At 47.7% G+C, this 15,847-nt stretch overlaps 1 protein-coding gene across 2 annotated transcripts in view; it reads left to right on the top strand.

Annotated features, from left to right (window-relative positions):
- The window catches only part of HEATR1 (HEAT repeat containing 1), a 1,158,897-nt gene that overhangs the window by 894,976 nt on the left and 248,074 nt on the right, over positions 1 to 15,847 (top strand). The window lies entirely within an intron of this gene.

Genomic DNA, 15,847 nt, shown 5'->3' with positions numbered 1-15,847 from the left:
GGCTAAGGCCCTCCTTGGTATTTTTACCTGGGTAGGTTTTCCTAAGGAAGTCCTCGCTGACAGGGGATCAAACATTATGTCCCACTACATGCAGGCCATGTGGAAAAGCTTTGGAGTGACGTACACGTTCTCAACTGCCTACCATCCCCAGACAAATGGGTTGGTAGAGAGCATGATAGGTGCTTTAGAGGAACCCCTTAGAAGAAAGTGGGACATTCTACTGCCATGCCTTCTCTTTGCTTATAGAGAAGTCCCTCAGGAAGGGGTTGGTTCCAGTCCCTTTGAGCTTCTCTATGGTCATCCAGTTAGAGGTTCATTGGCCCTAATTAAGGAGGGGGTGTAGAGTGCTCCTTCCCCCAAGCTAGTGAGAGTCACTGACTGTGTTGGGTCTCCAAAGGAGAATGACACACATGATGACAGAAGCTTCTGATAACTTGAAAGCAGGTCAAGCTCTGGTGAAGCATTGGCATGACCGGGAGGCCAACATGGTTGAGTTTTCTCAAGACCAGCTAGTTCTAGTTATGGTACCTACAAGGCAGTGGGCCTTAGAGAACAAATGGATTGGACACGTCAAGGTTGTGGGAAAACTTGGAGAGGTCAATTATTTGGTGGATTTAGGCAATCCTAAGGAGGCCCCAGGGTCTTTCACGCCAACCGCCTAAAAGCCTACATCTCTAGATCAGATCTGGGAGCTTTTCTTCTAGCTTCTGCTCAAGAGGAGGAGGAGAGTGAACCTCTACCTGGCCTCCTCAGGGAACAGCCTTTAGATTGGAAGATAGGAGTTAATCTCTCTTCTGGTCTGACACTGGAACAACAAGAGGAGTGCAAATCTCTGTTAAATCAGTTTGTCCCTCTGTTTTCACTATCACCAGGCTTGACGCCTTGGGACCAGCATGAGATTCTCACTGGTGACTGTTTACCTGTTAAAAGTAGAGGTTACAGGATGTCACATGTAAGAACCCACATAAAGGAAGAGGTCAAGAAAATGTTTAATCTTGGGGTAATAGAGCCATCTACAAGTTCATGGTCTAGTCCAGTTGTACTAGTACCGAATGCAGGATCCAAGGAGTTGAGATTCTATGTGGACTATAGAGCGCTAAATGCAGTCACGACTGATGGCCATCCTTTACCTAGGACAGATGAGCTGGTGGACAAACTTGGTTCAGCCAAGTACCTAAGTACATTTGACCTAACGTCAGGCTATTGGCAAATAGCCCTGACAGACCATGCCAAGGAGAAAACTGCATTTTCAACCCCTGGAGGCCTCTGCCAATTTACTGTAATGCCTTTTGGATTAAAGAATGCACCTGCAACATTCCAAAGGATGGTGAATCAAGTTCTGAATGAGAGGAGGACATCGCAGTGTTCAGCTCTACTTGGAAAGAACATGTTGACCACCTGTGATATGTATTGCAGGCTCTTGAGCAGGCCAATCTGACCATAAAGGCAAGTAAATGTCAAATTGGTCAGAGTAAAGTGGTCTACCTTGGACATGAGGTAGAAGGAGGTCAAATAAGGCCATTGCCTAGCAAAGTACAAGCTGTACAAGAATGGGCCACCCATTACTACTCAAACCCAAGTGAGATCCTTCCAAGGTCTCACTGGTTATTATAGGAACTTCATAGAGAACTATGGGACCATAGCTTCTCCCTTGAATGTGGTCGCCTCACCCAAATTCCCCAAAAAGGTTAGGTGGAATGAGGAAAGGTTAGGTGGAATGAGTAGTGCACTAAGGCATTTGAAGGACTTAAGAAAGCCCTTTGTCAAGCTCAGGTATTAAGAGCTCCTGGCTGTTAGGCAAGATTTGGGTGCAGTTCCCTCTGGGACCACTACACACAATTCTGTCTACTGGTGTAAACAAAAAACCAACCTTTAGTATAAGTCTGTACCACACACTTTTGGTAGCGAGGTGAGCAGCCAGGCATATCTTAAGTGGGAACGTGAGCAGTAAAAGATGTTACACAGTTGTCTGTAATTGCAATCACTCAAATAGGCTCTTACTCAAGGTTTCTTGGTAAAACACTTCTTAATTTATTTTACAGTCAGTTCCAAAACATTCACTAAGAAGAAGCAATTAATATCACACTTAAATATACTACAGTACTGTACTCAATAAGGTTCTGAGGAATTTACACTACAGTGAAGTAGGAGCAAAATGGCATTCAGGTTATTTAGATAGAGCAGTAAAAAGACACAGGTTATTGAAAAGATGTACAGAAAGGAACACAAATATTCTTAGATAGTTCAGAGTATTTTAGTTCACCAAAAGGGTCAATACAATGCAATAGGAAAGGCCAAAGTCAATGGGTTAAAAGTCTTGCATAGGATAAAATGGTTCTGGTTTCCAAAAGTTAAAGTCTCTGTAAAAGTTTTCAGAAGTAGTTTGCGGACAAAAGAATCATTTGAGGGGTCACAAGCTGATCAGGCCTGAAAGTTGCAAAAGTTGTACAAACTTTTGTTGTGGGAAATAGATTATCTCGATCGGGTTTACACAGTACCTTTTGAATGAAGAAAAGCTGTAGCTTAGGCAGTTGTTCCTGGCAGTTCCTACAGATCTCGCTGTTCCTGGGCCTCAGTCATTGGGACAAGAGGGAGGACGTCTGGCGGCTCCTGCACTGCACAGGGACGGATCCACAAGCTGGCAAAATGTCGATTTAAGGTATCTGTGCCTTAAAGTCCACAAGCTGTATGCGGTCGGGAAAATCACGGTAATACCACTGCCACCAGCCATTCTGAGAGGAAAGGGTAGCATTTGACTGCTACATGACTTTTCTAGACGCAGGGGATCCTAGGGACCCCCTCCAGCACTCTATTGTAAGACAAGGTGTGCTGGGTCTAGGAATCTAAAAAGAGTAGTAGTCAATATAACTTTATTTTCTCTGGCAAACAGTAGTCTATCACAGAGAAGGTATCTAAACCTTGAGAGAGCTTGTAAGGCTTCCCTGTGTCACTGCACTGAGGGTGCTGTGTGACGCACGAGAAAAGATGATGCCTATGGAGTTGTCTAAAATTCCATAATCAAAAGAACACAAGATTAAAACGCACACAGATACATAAGAGAGTCGGAAGAAAAGGGTCACACTCTCTCCAGGTAAATATTAAACCACAAAAAATCCAACAAAGTTGCTGAGGGACTCAAAGGTGAAGGGAATTGGCACATTTTTGAGAATTCTCCCTAACTGACTACATACAAACCTTCATTGTACAGATAGATGCTTGCCATACAGGTCTGAGTCAGCTGGATGAGAAAGGTACGCTCTATCTGCTTCATCAGTAAGAAACTGAAGGAACCTGAGATAAGGTGGGCAACCATAGAACGTGAGTGTTTTGCCATTGTGTGGTCTCTGAAGAAGTTTAGACCATACTTGTATGGATCTACTTTTGTGATTCAGACAGACCACCAACCCTTGAGATGGTTACATAGATGAAGGGGGAAAATCCTAAATTGTTAAGATGGTCAATCAGCCTACTGGGGGTTTGATGTTACCATTGAACACAGGTCAGGGTTTAATTCCCAAAATGCTGATGGTCCCTCCAGTATATATAACCGACTGGAGTAAGGAGATTCATCTAGTAGTGGATTAGATCCTCCTGTCCCTTCGTCTGGGGGGTATGAGTGTTAGGGAGAATTCTCAAAAATGTGCCAATTCGCTCTACCTTAGAGTCCCTCCGCAACTTTGCTGGATTTTTTGGGGTTTGATTTTTTTACCTGGAGAGAGTGTGACCCTTTTTTTCCCCACTCATGTGTTTTTGATGTGTGTTTAACCTCTGTTTCTTTTGGTTATGGAGTCCAACCAACTCCATAGGCATCATCTTTTGCAAGTGTGTCACACAGCACCTTTAGTGCAGTGACACAGGGAATCCTTTCAGGCTTTCCAAAAGTGTAACTACCTTCTCTGGGATAATCTACTGTTTCCCAGAGTAAGTAAAGTCAAATTAACTTTACTAGTCTTTTTAAATTCCTAGACCCACCCTATCTTAAAATAGAGTGCCGGAGGGGATTCCAAAATGGCCGCCGGCAGTGGAAGTCGCGTTTAAACCGCGCTCCCGCCGGGCCGAAAACAAAAAAGCACCTCAAATGCGCTAAACCGAGCGTTCCAGCACCGGACCCACCTCCAAATCCTCCTAGCACCAGTGGGCACGGTAATGAGTCGAGGCCGCCCCAGCAACACCCCTTCGGGGAGAGTAACCGCCATGAGGAGCGTCCACCCCTCCCCCACTGAGGGAGACCTTGCAGGCCCAGCGGAGCCGATCACGCCATGCCGAGGCGGAGCCAGGGAGGGAGACTGCGGAGACCCGGGTGGCAAGCTGCACCCGGCACACACTGAGAGGAACGGAAGCAGAGCCGGGCCAGGGGACAACGCGAGACATCTAGGAGGCGCGGAGCCGGGAAGCTTGCAGATCATTACACGCTGCCCTGCGGGGCGCGGGTGGCCCTCTCTCCGCTGCGCCACAGGCTGGATCCACTGCAGAGACATACGGAGAGGGGTGAGGGGCGCGCTGAAAGTCGGGCCGCGCTGACAGTCGGGCCGCGCGGGTACCTGGTGGGGCTCGTGTCGGAGGGGAGCCACCCCGACAGTGCCACCTGGTGGATGAGGCCGGAGCGCAGTGGAGCAGAGGAGCTTGAGGCCCCGACACATCAGGAGAGGTGCTCGCGGAGGGGGCCCCCCGCCCGTGGACACGACGCAGCGAGCGCCGCCGGAGGAGAAAGTGAGACCAGGACTCTGAGGTGAGAGCGTGGGCGGGGGCCTCTTTCCCGCCCCCCTTTTATCTTTCCCCAGCACGCAGGGCCCAGGCAGGGCCCACATAATCAAGAAGCAAGGCTCAGCGCAAGTAATTGGGGTGACCCCCTGTTCCCTCCCCATCCAAATACCAAGTGGGCATCACTAACGCCCTCCATAAGAATTGCACGGACCAGCACGGCCGGGCCAGTGACAAGGGGCCCACGGTGCAGGCGCACTACAAAGAGGGCACTCCCGTAGGTGCATCAAAGACTAAACCAAGCTGACCCGCCACAAGTCACAGCCACACCGAGAGTCGCACCGGAAACACAGGACCCCAATAAATGAGGATGTCACGGGCGAAGGGGAAGGGGGGGCGCCTCGCAACCAGCGCAGCAATCCCAAAGGCAGGACACGAACCTGCTGCAAATGTGGTCCACAGACGCACCCGGGGCTTCAAAAGACGGGGCAGGTGAAGATCCACCATTGGATATTAACTCATCAAACCAGAACACTCTTCCACTGACAAGGGACGATATGCGGGCCTGGTTCACGGAGCTCCAGGACAAGTTCATGTCCACAGTGCAGGACCAATTTGCCTCAATTAGGAACAAGATGAAGTGGGCGGATCAAGAACTGAAAATAGATGTGGCCAAGCTGGAGGAAAGGACGGACAGGGTAGAGAGAATTGTACAAAATATGGAAGAGGAAGCGAATCAGTACAGTGAAACCCAAGAGCAATTGGTCCGGCTAACCCACAATCTAGAAATTTAATGTGAAGACCCGGAGAACTGCTCCTGCAGATCTAACATCTGCATCAAATTCATGCCGGAATCGGTGATGGACAAAGACCTCAAGGGTGCGGTACAAGAAGCATTCAGAGATATAATTGAGGCACAAGACACAGTGAACATAGGGATTGACCGAGTCCACAGGGTGGGTCCGAAAAGAACTGGCGCCCCAAGGGAAAGACCAACGGACGTATTAGCGGCGCTTTCATCCTACTCAAAAGAACTGATCCTAAGGAAAGCGAGGCAGCTTGACCACATAAGGATGAATGGGGTGGAAATACAGCTGTACCAAGACTTGTCATCGGCGACACTCCTAAAAAGAAGGGAAATGGCCCCATTGGTGAAAGAAATCCGATACAAATGGACGTTCCCATTCGGTTTACTATTCGAGTGGGAGGGCAAGCAAAGAAGAGTGACCTCCAGTGAGGAAGGACTCCATGTAATGGGCATACAAACGTAGAGAGATCCCAGGACGAAAGGGGACATAAATAGGAGGCCGAGAGGATGGGAAGTAGTACGACAAAAAAAGAAACCCAAATGCTGGGGGAATGCAGGGAAGGCCGCTGGAGACAACTAAAGATACACAACCGGATCAGACCGGTCAGCCTCTTGATCGTAGAGGGAGGAGGATGAACAGCTAGATGAACCTCAGAACTTCACGTAGTAAGCAGCCCGGTGGGGGATCCTGAAGGGACACCGTCCAGGTCTAAGGATGAAGTGGAGTTTAGGACTCCCCGCACAGTTCATCCCGTGTTATGTGAGGGCAAGGAGCGATAGGCGCAACGCCCTAGCAACCATAGGTGCCTGGGCCCTCCACGGGATCAATGTTGAATGTTTTGTTCATAGTTGGGGGGGAATTGAGGGGGTTGGGGGGGGGAATGGAGGTGGGATGATACCAGAAGAAGGTTGGGATCTTTACGAGCGGGTTTGGTGGCTCAAGTTTCTAAATAGAGGGGATGGGGAAGCTTAGAATTTTTTCACTAAATGTAAGGGGGCTGAACTCACCGGTGAAAAGGAAGAAAATGGAGGCTCTGGTTAGAAGGGAGAAGGCGGACATATTGCTCCTCCAGGAGACACATATTAAGGCGCAGGACAAAAATAATGTACATCTTCGAGGGTACACGATATGGGCATAGGCGAATGCAGGGGACAAAAGGGCAGGAGTGATGATTGCAGTAAAAGGTGGACTGGTAGCAAACCTCTTAGATACCTGAGTCGATAGGGAAGGGAGGTTCGCTTTTGCTAATTTCTCAATAGAGGGATATAGGCTAACCCTAGCGACTGTCTACTCACCGAACACGGGGCAGGATGGATTCCTCCGAGATACCTTGGGGAAACTAGAGGATTTTGCAAAGGGTGAGGTAATTCTGGGAGGCGACCTGAACTTGGCATGGCAACCCCAATTGGATAGAAGTGCGGGGGGGAACGCATTCGCAGGGGACCCCATCCAAACAACTTAGGCAAAGGATGGAGCATTTGGCACTACGTGATGCCTGGAGGGAACTGAAGGGACATGATAGCGGATTCACATACTACTTGTATGTGCATGGCACAATGTCGAGGATTGATTATTTCTGGGTATCGGTGGGACTGGTGGGAAGGATCAAGGGTATAGAAAAGGGAGCAATAGCACTATCAGATCATGCCCCGCTCTGGATCGATATTCAGACTCCTGGAAGGCGAAGAGGTCTCTGGAGATGGAGATTGCCATCCGACATCCTAGCGGACCAAGTGATGGGGGAGGTAGTTGGGGACAAAATTAAAGAATTCTTTGAAATAAATGACGATGGCAAGGTATCGTTAGGGTCTGTCTGGGAAGCCTTTAAGCTTATGGATATTCAAGGGGAGCTAGCAAAAAACCCTACAAGAAGCCTCCAGAAAGCAATGAAACATGTCCAAGGACAACTAGAAATGCTCTGCAACAAAAAAGCAGAGAAACGCCTCCTTTACCTAAAACAACGCTATTACATTAAGGCCAACAAGGCGTACAAATACCTCGCGAGACAACTCAGAGAAAAACAGAGTTCAATGACGATACTGAAAGTCAAGGATGCCCAGGGAACGTCGCAAACAAATACAAAGGACATAGGGGAGGCATTCAAGGCTTTCTACCAAGATCTCTATGCAACGGAACACCCGGACGCAGAGAAACAAGATAGGTTCCTACAATCTATCCGCATACCGACAATTTCAGAGGAGGATAAAGTGATCCTGGAATCACGAATTTCAGAAGAGGAGGTCCACAAGGCAATAGCGGGCCTCCCCATTTCAAAGGCACCAGGCCCAGATGGATGCACGGCCCAATTTTACAAAAAATATGCGGAAATACTGGTTCCAGTCCTAACAAGGCTGCTAAACGCATTCAAAGACAGTGGAAATGTGACTCCATCCATGAACGAGGCGAAAGTCTTGGTATTCCACAAAAAAAGGCAAGGACCCCACTCTTCCGGGCTCATATCGCCCAATAGCCCTTATAAATTTGGACGCTAAGATCTATACCAAGGTATTGGCGCCAGGCTATCACCCCTCCTACAGACATTAATAAACACAGACCAATCAGGCTTTATCCCCAGCATACAAACTCACAACAACCTAAGAAGAGTAGCCCATCTGATAGAAAAAAAAAACATTACCCACACTCCAGCAATATTACACTCGCTAGACGACGAAAAGGCTTTTGACCGTGTAGAATGGTCCATCCTATTCAAAACGCTGAAGCACATGGGTTTTGGGGAACAATTTATAAACATGGTCAAAGCCAATTACAACTCCCCTTCTATAAGAATAGCAATAAACGGGGAAGTCACTGATAGGGTGGAGATTTCTAGAGGCACGAAGCAGGGTTGTCCCCTCTCCCCTCTTCTCTACGCCATATTCTTGGAGCCCCTTCTAATTAAGTTAAGGGAAGCGGAGGGGGTAAGGCGGATTGAGACGGCGGGCAGGCAACATAAAGTGGTCGCCTACGCCGACGATATGCTCTGGAGGACCCGGGGAAATCCATTCCATAGAGAAGCTGGAGGAATTCGGGGGGATCTCTGGTTTAAAGATAAATAAGAAAAAATCAGAGATCATGCTTCTGGCGGGGGACAAGGAATCAATGGAGGCTGTGGCAGACACGCTAAACTTAAAAATAGTAGAGGAGGGCATCACATTCCTAGGGGTGATACCAGTAGGGTGGACAAGTTCTACAAGAGTAATTACACACACCGCCTGGTCAGAGTGAAGAAGGACCTTGAAAGATGGGGCCCGCTTAGGATCTCATGGTGGGGCAGAATACAATCAGTAAAAATGACCATACTCTCCAGGGTGCTATACTACTTCCACGCCCTCCCGGTAACAGTCCCCAACTCCTTTTTTTAAAGCACTGTCCAAAGCAATATCGCAATTCGTGTGGAACAGGAGGTCCCCAAGGGTTGCCAGAGCCATCCTCGTGGCACCAAGCAAGGCAGGGGGATTGTCCCTCCCACACTTTAGGAAATATTATCAGGGAGCTCAGCTCTGGGTCCTGAAGGAATGGTTGGGGGATGACCAACATACCACCTGGGTAACACAAGATAGAGCGGTCGCCAGGACCCCCCCTGGAGGACCTCTTGTGGAAACGCAAACAACATAGACACCTGAACCTACGTGTTAGTGAGGTCATGTGAACTACTCTCAACGCCTGGGATGACCAGACCAGGAGGGGACTAATGACCACCTCTCCGTCGGAATCCACAGTTCCCTCCGGGACTGGAATCAGGTGGTTTTGAAAAATGGGAAGCAGCGGGATGCAGAAAAATAGGGGAAATGATTCAGGACAAAGAAATAAGAACCTTCGCGGAATGCAAAAATATGTGGAATCTAACGGAGGCGGACAGATATAAATACCAGCAAATAAAGCACTGGCTAAGCACGCTAGAGGTCTTCCGTGCGGCCGCAAGAGACCTCACACCATTTGAAACGTACGTAATAACCAACCCAGGTGACAAGAAACTGGTGTCAACGCTATACAATTTCATTAACACACAAGAAGAAAAAATCAAATCGACTTATATGAGGAGATGGGAGAGCACGCTGGGGGAGGAAATAACTAGGCAGCAATGGGAGGATCTGTGGGCAGACATCCCTAAACTTACCAGGGCAGTCCAAACCAGGGCAATGTGAGTGAAAATAATCACTCAGTGGCACTACACCCTGGAGAGGCTCAAAACAATGTTTCCGGGTACGTTGGACCGCTGCTGGAGGGGATGCCCGGACTCCGGTACTTGGAGGCATATCTGGTGGGACTGTCAGGGAGTGAAGGGCTTCTGGAGAGAAGTGCAAACGGAAATGACAAAAATATTCCCTGAAGCAGAACAAATGGGGGAGAGGGTGTGGCTGTGCTGATTTAAAGACCCATGGGCCAAAAGACTACAATGGAGGAGCTTTATGGGGCAATCATCGCGGCATGGGCAACAATAGCTCAAAATTGGAAAAAACGAGACCCACCGCTGGCATTCGCCTGGTTGCAAAAGGTGTGGTCCATGATGACCATGGAAAAGATTATGCACCAGCTCCAAGACCAACAAAATTCTTTCATGAAGGAATGGGGAATGGTGTTGGGCTACCTGAAATCGGACTACATGGATCAATGGTACCCACATAACATTAAAACTTCAGACTTGTACAGCACGTAAACGATCCCGAAGTGGAAAGCGGATAAAGACCCGACTTCTTCCGGGGAGGCGGTGGAGAGGGTGGGGGGGGGGGTTGGTTGGGATGAATTCTTGGTGTTGATGTTATTGTTCACTGTGTAAGAAAACAATAAAAATACGTTTAAAAAAAGATAAAAAGAATAGAGCGCCGGAGGGGTTATCTAGAATACCCTGTGTCTAGATACTCATGTAGCATGCAAATGTTAGCAGTTCCTCTTCACATGGCTGGTGGCAGTGGTTTTACAACGAACGACCATGATTTTTCCCAACCGCGAACTATTCGTAGCTCCGGTAGCCTAAAATCACGGGTGCCATGTTTTTCAAGATGGTGCTGAAGCCTCCTTTTGTTAAAACAGGTTGCAGTCTTCTTTTTTTGCCAATTCTTTGTGGAAAGGTCCTTCTCGAGTTTCTCTCTGCGCGCCAAACCAGGTTTGGTCTCTTTGTTCGTTTTGCCTTTGGCAGGCTTCAGGATTGAAACCCACCCCTGGCTCCAGAGTGTCTGGGGTAGGCAGGAAGTGTGGGAGGTGCCCGAAACTCATTGTGCTTAGTCTCCTAGGAGACCCAAATGCACTCTGTGATATTTGGCTGGCTGACTGTCCGGCAAGGACAGCCACCCTGCTGGGTGAGTGGCAGTTAGGCTGGAATGAATGGGAGAGAACTGAATAAAAGGTGATTCTCTTTGGTTTGGGAGGCAGAGTCGACCACTGGACGAAGGAACCGAAGAAGACCTTGAAGAGGATGCCTGCTGCAACTCCTGGACCGTTAGTTTGCCCGGTGAAGCCCTGCTGCAGTGCCTAATTGCCATTTTCGTATCGACAGAGAAGCCCCTGCAAGGACGACTTCTACCTTTCAGTTGGAGGGACCAATCAACTCCAAAGTAAGCCACCTGGACACCGTCTCGGAGCTGGTAGAATTTTCTCTTTTTTTTTTTGCTGCAGGAATCCATAAAGCCAGGGAGCAGGACACCAGTTTGTGTGTGTTGCTTTTAAGCTGGCCAGAAGCTTTTCGAAGATCCTCCAGACTTCTAAGAAGCAGGACTGACCGAGTCTGACCCCCCTCAGCTGAGTGTGAGACCCCAGAAGCCTGGACTGTCCATCTGGAACACCAGGAACTGCATTTTTGCTGTTACATTAGCTGAAACATGAAACAGCCACTGAATCCGAAGAGTGCCAGTTGCGAGCTGAGACCATCTCAGTGCAGTGCAGGAACCCCCCAATGTCCTCCCTCTTATCCCCATGACTGAGGCCCAGGAACAGTGAGATCTGCAGGAACTGCCAGGAACAGAAGTCTTCAGTTGCATCTTTTTCTTCATTGAAAGGTACTGTGAAAATACGACGGAGAACTTGCCTCTCACTTTGAAAGTGCGTACAACTTTTGTAACTTTCAGGCCTAGTTAGCTTGTAACCAAACATGATTCTTCATTTTACAAACTACTTATGAGAACTTGTGCAGAGACTTTTTCATCCGGTTAGCAGAACTGCTCTATCCGATACAAGACTTTAGCCCATTGACTTTGGCCTAGCCTATTGCATTGAATAACTCCTCTGGTGAACTAAGAAAAGTATTTACACTGTCTAAAAAGTAATTGTGGTCTTTTATGTTCTATAACCTATGCCTTTTACCCCTCTTTTAAAGTATTCTGAATGCTACACTAAGCTTTCTATGTCCCCAGCTCCCCTGTTACTAAAGTCACTTGTGTGTGGGGTCTTGTATGATTCGGAAACTCAGCGTGTACAGTATTGAAGTATATTTGTGTGCGATTATATTATTGCCTACTTCTAGTCAATGTTTCATAACTAAACTGATAAATAAATGAATAAGTATTGACACAAGAAACCTTGAGTGTTAGAGTTTATTTGAAACATTGTAACTGTGAACATCTGCGTAACCTCACTACTGCTCACATCCCCTCTTGAGATAGGCCTGGCTGCTCAACACGCTACCAAAACTGTGTAGTACAGACTTATACCAAAGGTTGGTTTGCTTACACCTGTGGTCATATTTGTGTGTAGTGTTCCCAAAGGGTACTGCATACAAACTGTGCCCAACACTTTGCCTCACAGCTCTCCCGTGGGCTACCTTACTAGAACCGTCGATGTTCCACGTTTGCAGCCGGACCATTGGTGGTCGCCAGCTTGTGGTATTAGTCGCTTTTCTGCCAAATTACAACCTTCCAGCTTCAAAGGATTCTGCTCTGGAAGGACTTCTGCGACTGGGAGGACGCCTGTCAGTCTGTCGGTGGTGGCTGTTGCTGGAACTCACCTTCCACCGTCATGTGAAGTATCATGATGAGTGCTGCATTGGTGCTTTCTGAATTTTTCCATCACCAACAGTTGAACTCTGTTCCTGGACCGGATTGGAAGAATCCTTACACCCGCAGCTCCTGGGCACCTCAACAACGGGAACCCCCTCCCCCGTCAACCCATTCAGTCTTCTCATAAAATCAGAGTCATGGGCGTTGGTAAATGCAAAGCATTTGTGTTCCTCTGTCCTCCATAGGATAACATTGACAACACGTGTCTTTTTATATTTTCCATTTCACTGCTTTTTGGTTGTCGCTCCTGAGCAGTAAACCTAAAAGATCAGAACACATTTTTACTTGGCGTTAACTTTGTTGCATCTCTTCTCTTCAGCAATCACCAACACAAATAACTTACCTGCATCAGATGCATTCTTGGGAGAAGCTTTGTGACCTTTGGGACCCACTCTTCGTAGGGATTGGACTGCTGAAGCGAGGGAATAATATTTGTGACTTGGTTCCATCTTACTGCATCACTTTACTTGCCTCTATTGCTGATTGTAAGTCATTGAATGCATTTAAGAACCTTTGGTGACTGTGTCTGCTTATTATTGAGTGATGTGCATTATCTCCTGCTCGTTTCATGTTTTATTAGTGTGTGTTAGAGGCTTAGAATGAATACCGTATTTGTATACAAGCCTGTCCAAATGGAATTATTGTGTGCCTCACTGTGTGGACTCATTGTGAAAGCCTGACCCCACTCACTCTCCTGTGAATATCCTGAACGGAGGATAGCACAGGGGCAACATGCTGGTCTTGGAGGAGAAACCACGCAGAGCAACACAGGTTAGAATCCCGGATCTGCGCTTAGAAACTGAACTCTGGTATTAAGCGTGATAAAAAAAATCTATTCAAATTAAAAATTAAAATCCTTGACTACTCTCCAATGCTACCTTGATTGGGTTTTGGATAACCTCTGAGATGCCCTGTTGACTATAAATAGGGTGGCCTCCTAAAATCTGTCCAGCAGGCAAGATGCTAGAAAACCATCTTAACAGGTGAGATCAGCAGGAATGGACTTGTACCAGCAGAGAATCCCAACCTGAGATATGCCCAGACCACTGCATACAGGTAATGTGGCCAGATGAGGGCCTAGAAATACAGCCATGGCGAGAAACTCCTCCAGCAACAAGATAGTCAGAAATGGCAGGTTTGCCCCTTAAGTAACACTACTCATAAGATCTGACCAATCACAAGAGGTGGGGAATCGGGTGGCCAACCAATCTGGTTCAGCCTTCTGACTGTCCCTGACCCCATACCAACCCCACAGGATGTGAGAGGAGCAGCCTAGCAACTTATACTGGTCTAAACCAGTAATAACACAGCAAAGAAGCTCCCCTGTGGGTGGGAGGAGAAAGTCTGCACCCCTTTCCTCTGTCTGAGCGAGGACAGGCCCCCGACCCATCCCTACATTTGTTTGCAAGAGTGCCGGGAAGAATAGAGCAGAAGGCAGCATGAGGAACCGCTGAAGACTGAAGCCACGTGGCCGTCGTCTACACAAACCCAAGGGGTTGGGGGGGCATGAATGCGGCAACACTGGACGCAAGACACAGCAGTGATGTGTACAGCACCATGGCGTCAGATCACTTCTCCACAATATTCACATTTGGTGTCCCTCGTTTGGGCTCGGATCATGCACTCTCACTTTCTATGGTTTCTTCTTGACATCAAAATCAAAGACTTTCGAATGTGTGATGGGTTTTGTTTAAACCATCGCAGGACCACTTTGATTCACTTTGTACAATGTTTTGATCAATCTACTACTTTTATTTCTACCACTTCTTGACGGGATACCTTACAGAGACCTTTAATTGAGCACATTCACAGTGCTATACCACTCTGTGAATGGTATTGTATCTTTCCTTCTAAAGCTAAAAAATTCATCACTCGTTTAGCTTTACCCGTGTATTTCATCACGCACGTTTAAGTATGTTGGTTCCAGTGCTCATTTTACAATATTGCTGATTGCAACATTGATTTCAACACAGACTGGGCTTGCATCGATCTCCCCAATTCACTGGCTCTGTTGATCTTTCTGCCGCTTCTTTGTGCTTGGAAGCCAAGGATGGTACCACAGTGGCTGCTGCTCCTCCTCCCTGCCTTGGTGTTATGTAGGAGGGCCACCGTTATCTTGGACAAACAATATAGGATTGTTCAGCCTGGCTTCCTGGCCTTATGCTTTCTGCCTCAAAGGTTTCTTGAAAGTAACGTTTTCTTGCCGAAAAGGACAAGGGTATTTCCCTCCTTGCAAACCCTTCTTGGTTTGCCATCTTTCTCCCCTCGTTCAGCTGCAGACTCGAAATTGCTGTTCCTTTGTGTGCTTTGCCTCGCTCAGAGTGTGCTCTTGTGCTCTGCCTTTTATCCGTGTGGGGAAGCTTAATGGAAGTCAGGTGTGAGTGATTGCCAGTAATTGCCTGACCTTTGCCTGACCATATTAGCGTGACATGTCGGGTACACTGCTTGGGTATGAGTCTATTTTCTCCCAGAGCGGGATATCCGTGTGGAAGTGTTTGTTAAGGGAAAGGGGGCGGGGCAAAGTTCCCACATAGCCTACCTGGTAGGATGGGGGTAAAGGTGTTACATCGGGAGGGATACCACGTCTCGTCATCCGGTGTCCCGCTCTGACTCCCCGAAGACCCCTCACTCAGGTGATCCTCCCGCACTGGTCCTCCCCACAGTCTGGATTCAAAGGAGATGGTCATACCTTGGCCACTGTTGGGGAGAATTCTCAGAAATGTGTGAATTCCTCTCTACCTTAGAGACACCCAGCTCTTTTGCTGGACTCCAGGACTTTTTCATTTTTACCTGAAGAGAGTGACACCCTTTTTCCCCACTCTCTCATGTATTTTAATGTGATTTTAACTCTGTTTCTTTTGGTTTTTGGAGTCTGACAAACTCCATAGACAGTGGCACGGGGAAGTCTTTCAGATTTCCCCAAGGTTTAAATACCTTCTCTTGGATAAACTACTGTTTCCAAGAGCAGTAAAGTGAAATCTTATAATAGGGTGCTGGGGGGGTTACTTAGTATCCCCTTTGTCTAACGTTTCTTGTAACATTTTTTATATTGCCTTTCCTTCGATTAATGGCTGGTGGCAGTGGTATACTTTTTACTACTGTGGTGTGTCTTTACCGCAGGCTGTGTTCGCAGCTGCAGTAAAGCACCCTTGAGTGCCATTTTTGTCAAAATGGCCCCGGACTTCTTTTTTCGCTATTTCTCTGTAGAGCGGTCCTTCTTGCGATTTACTCTGTGCGCCAAAACAGGTTTGGTCTCTTTGTTAATTTTGTCTTTGGCGGGATTCATGAGTGAAGCCCGCCAGGGTGTCTGGTGGGGGCAGGAAGTGAGGGAGGTGCCGAAATGTCCTG

Source organism: Ambystoma mexicanum, chromosome 4q (genome assembly GCF_040938575.1).
Source record: "Ambystoma mexicanum isolate Mex_15411 chromosome 4q, UKY_AmexF1_1, whole genome shotgun sequence".
Taxonomy (NCBI): Eukaryota; Metazoa; Chordata; class Amphibia; order Caudata; family Ambystomatidae; genus Ambystoma; species Ambystoma mexicanum.
The sequence above is the reverse complement of the archived record's forward strand: the minus strand, read 5'-3'. Positions and strand labels throughout refer to the sequence as shown.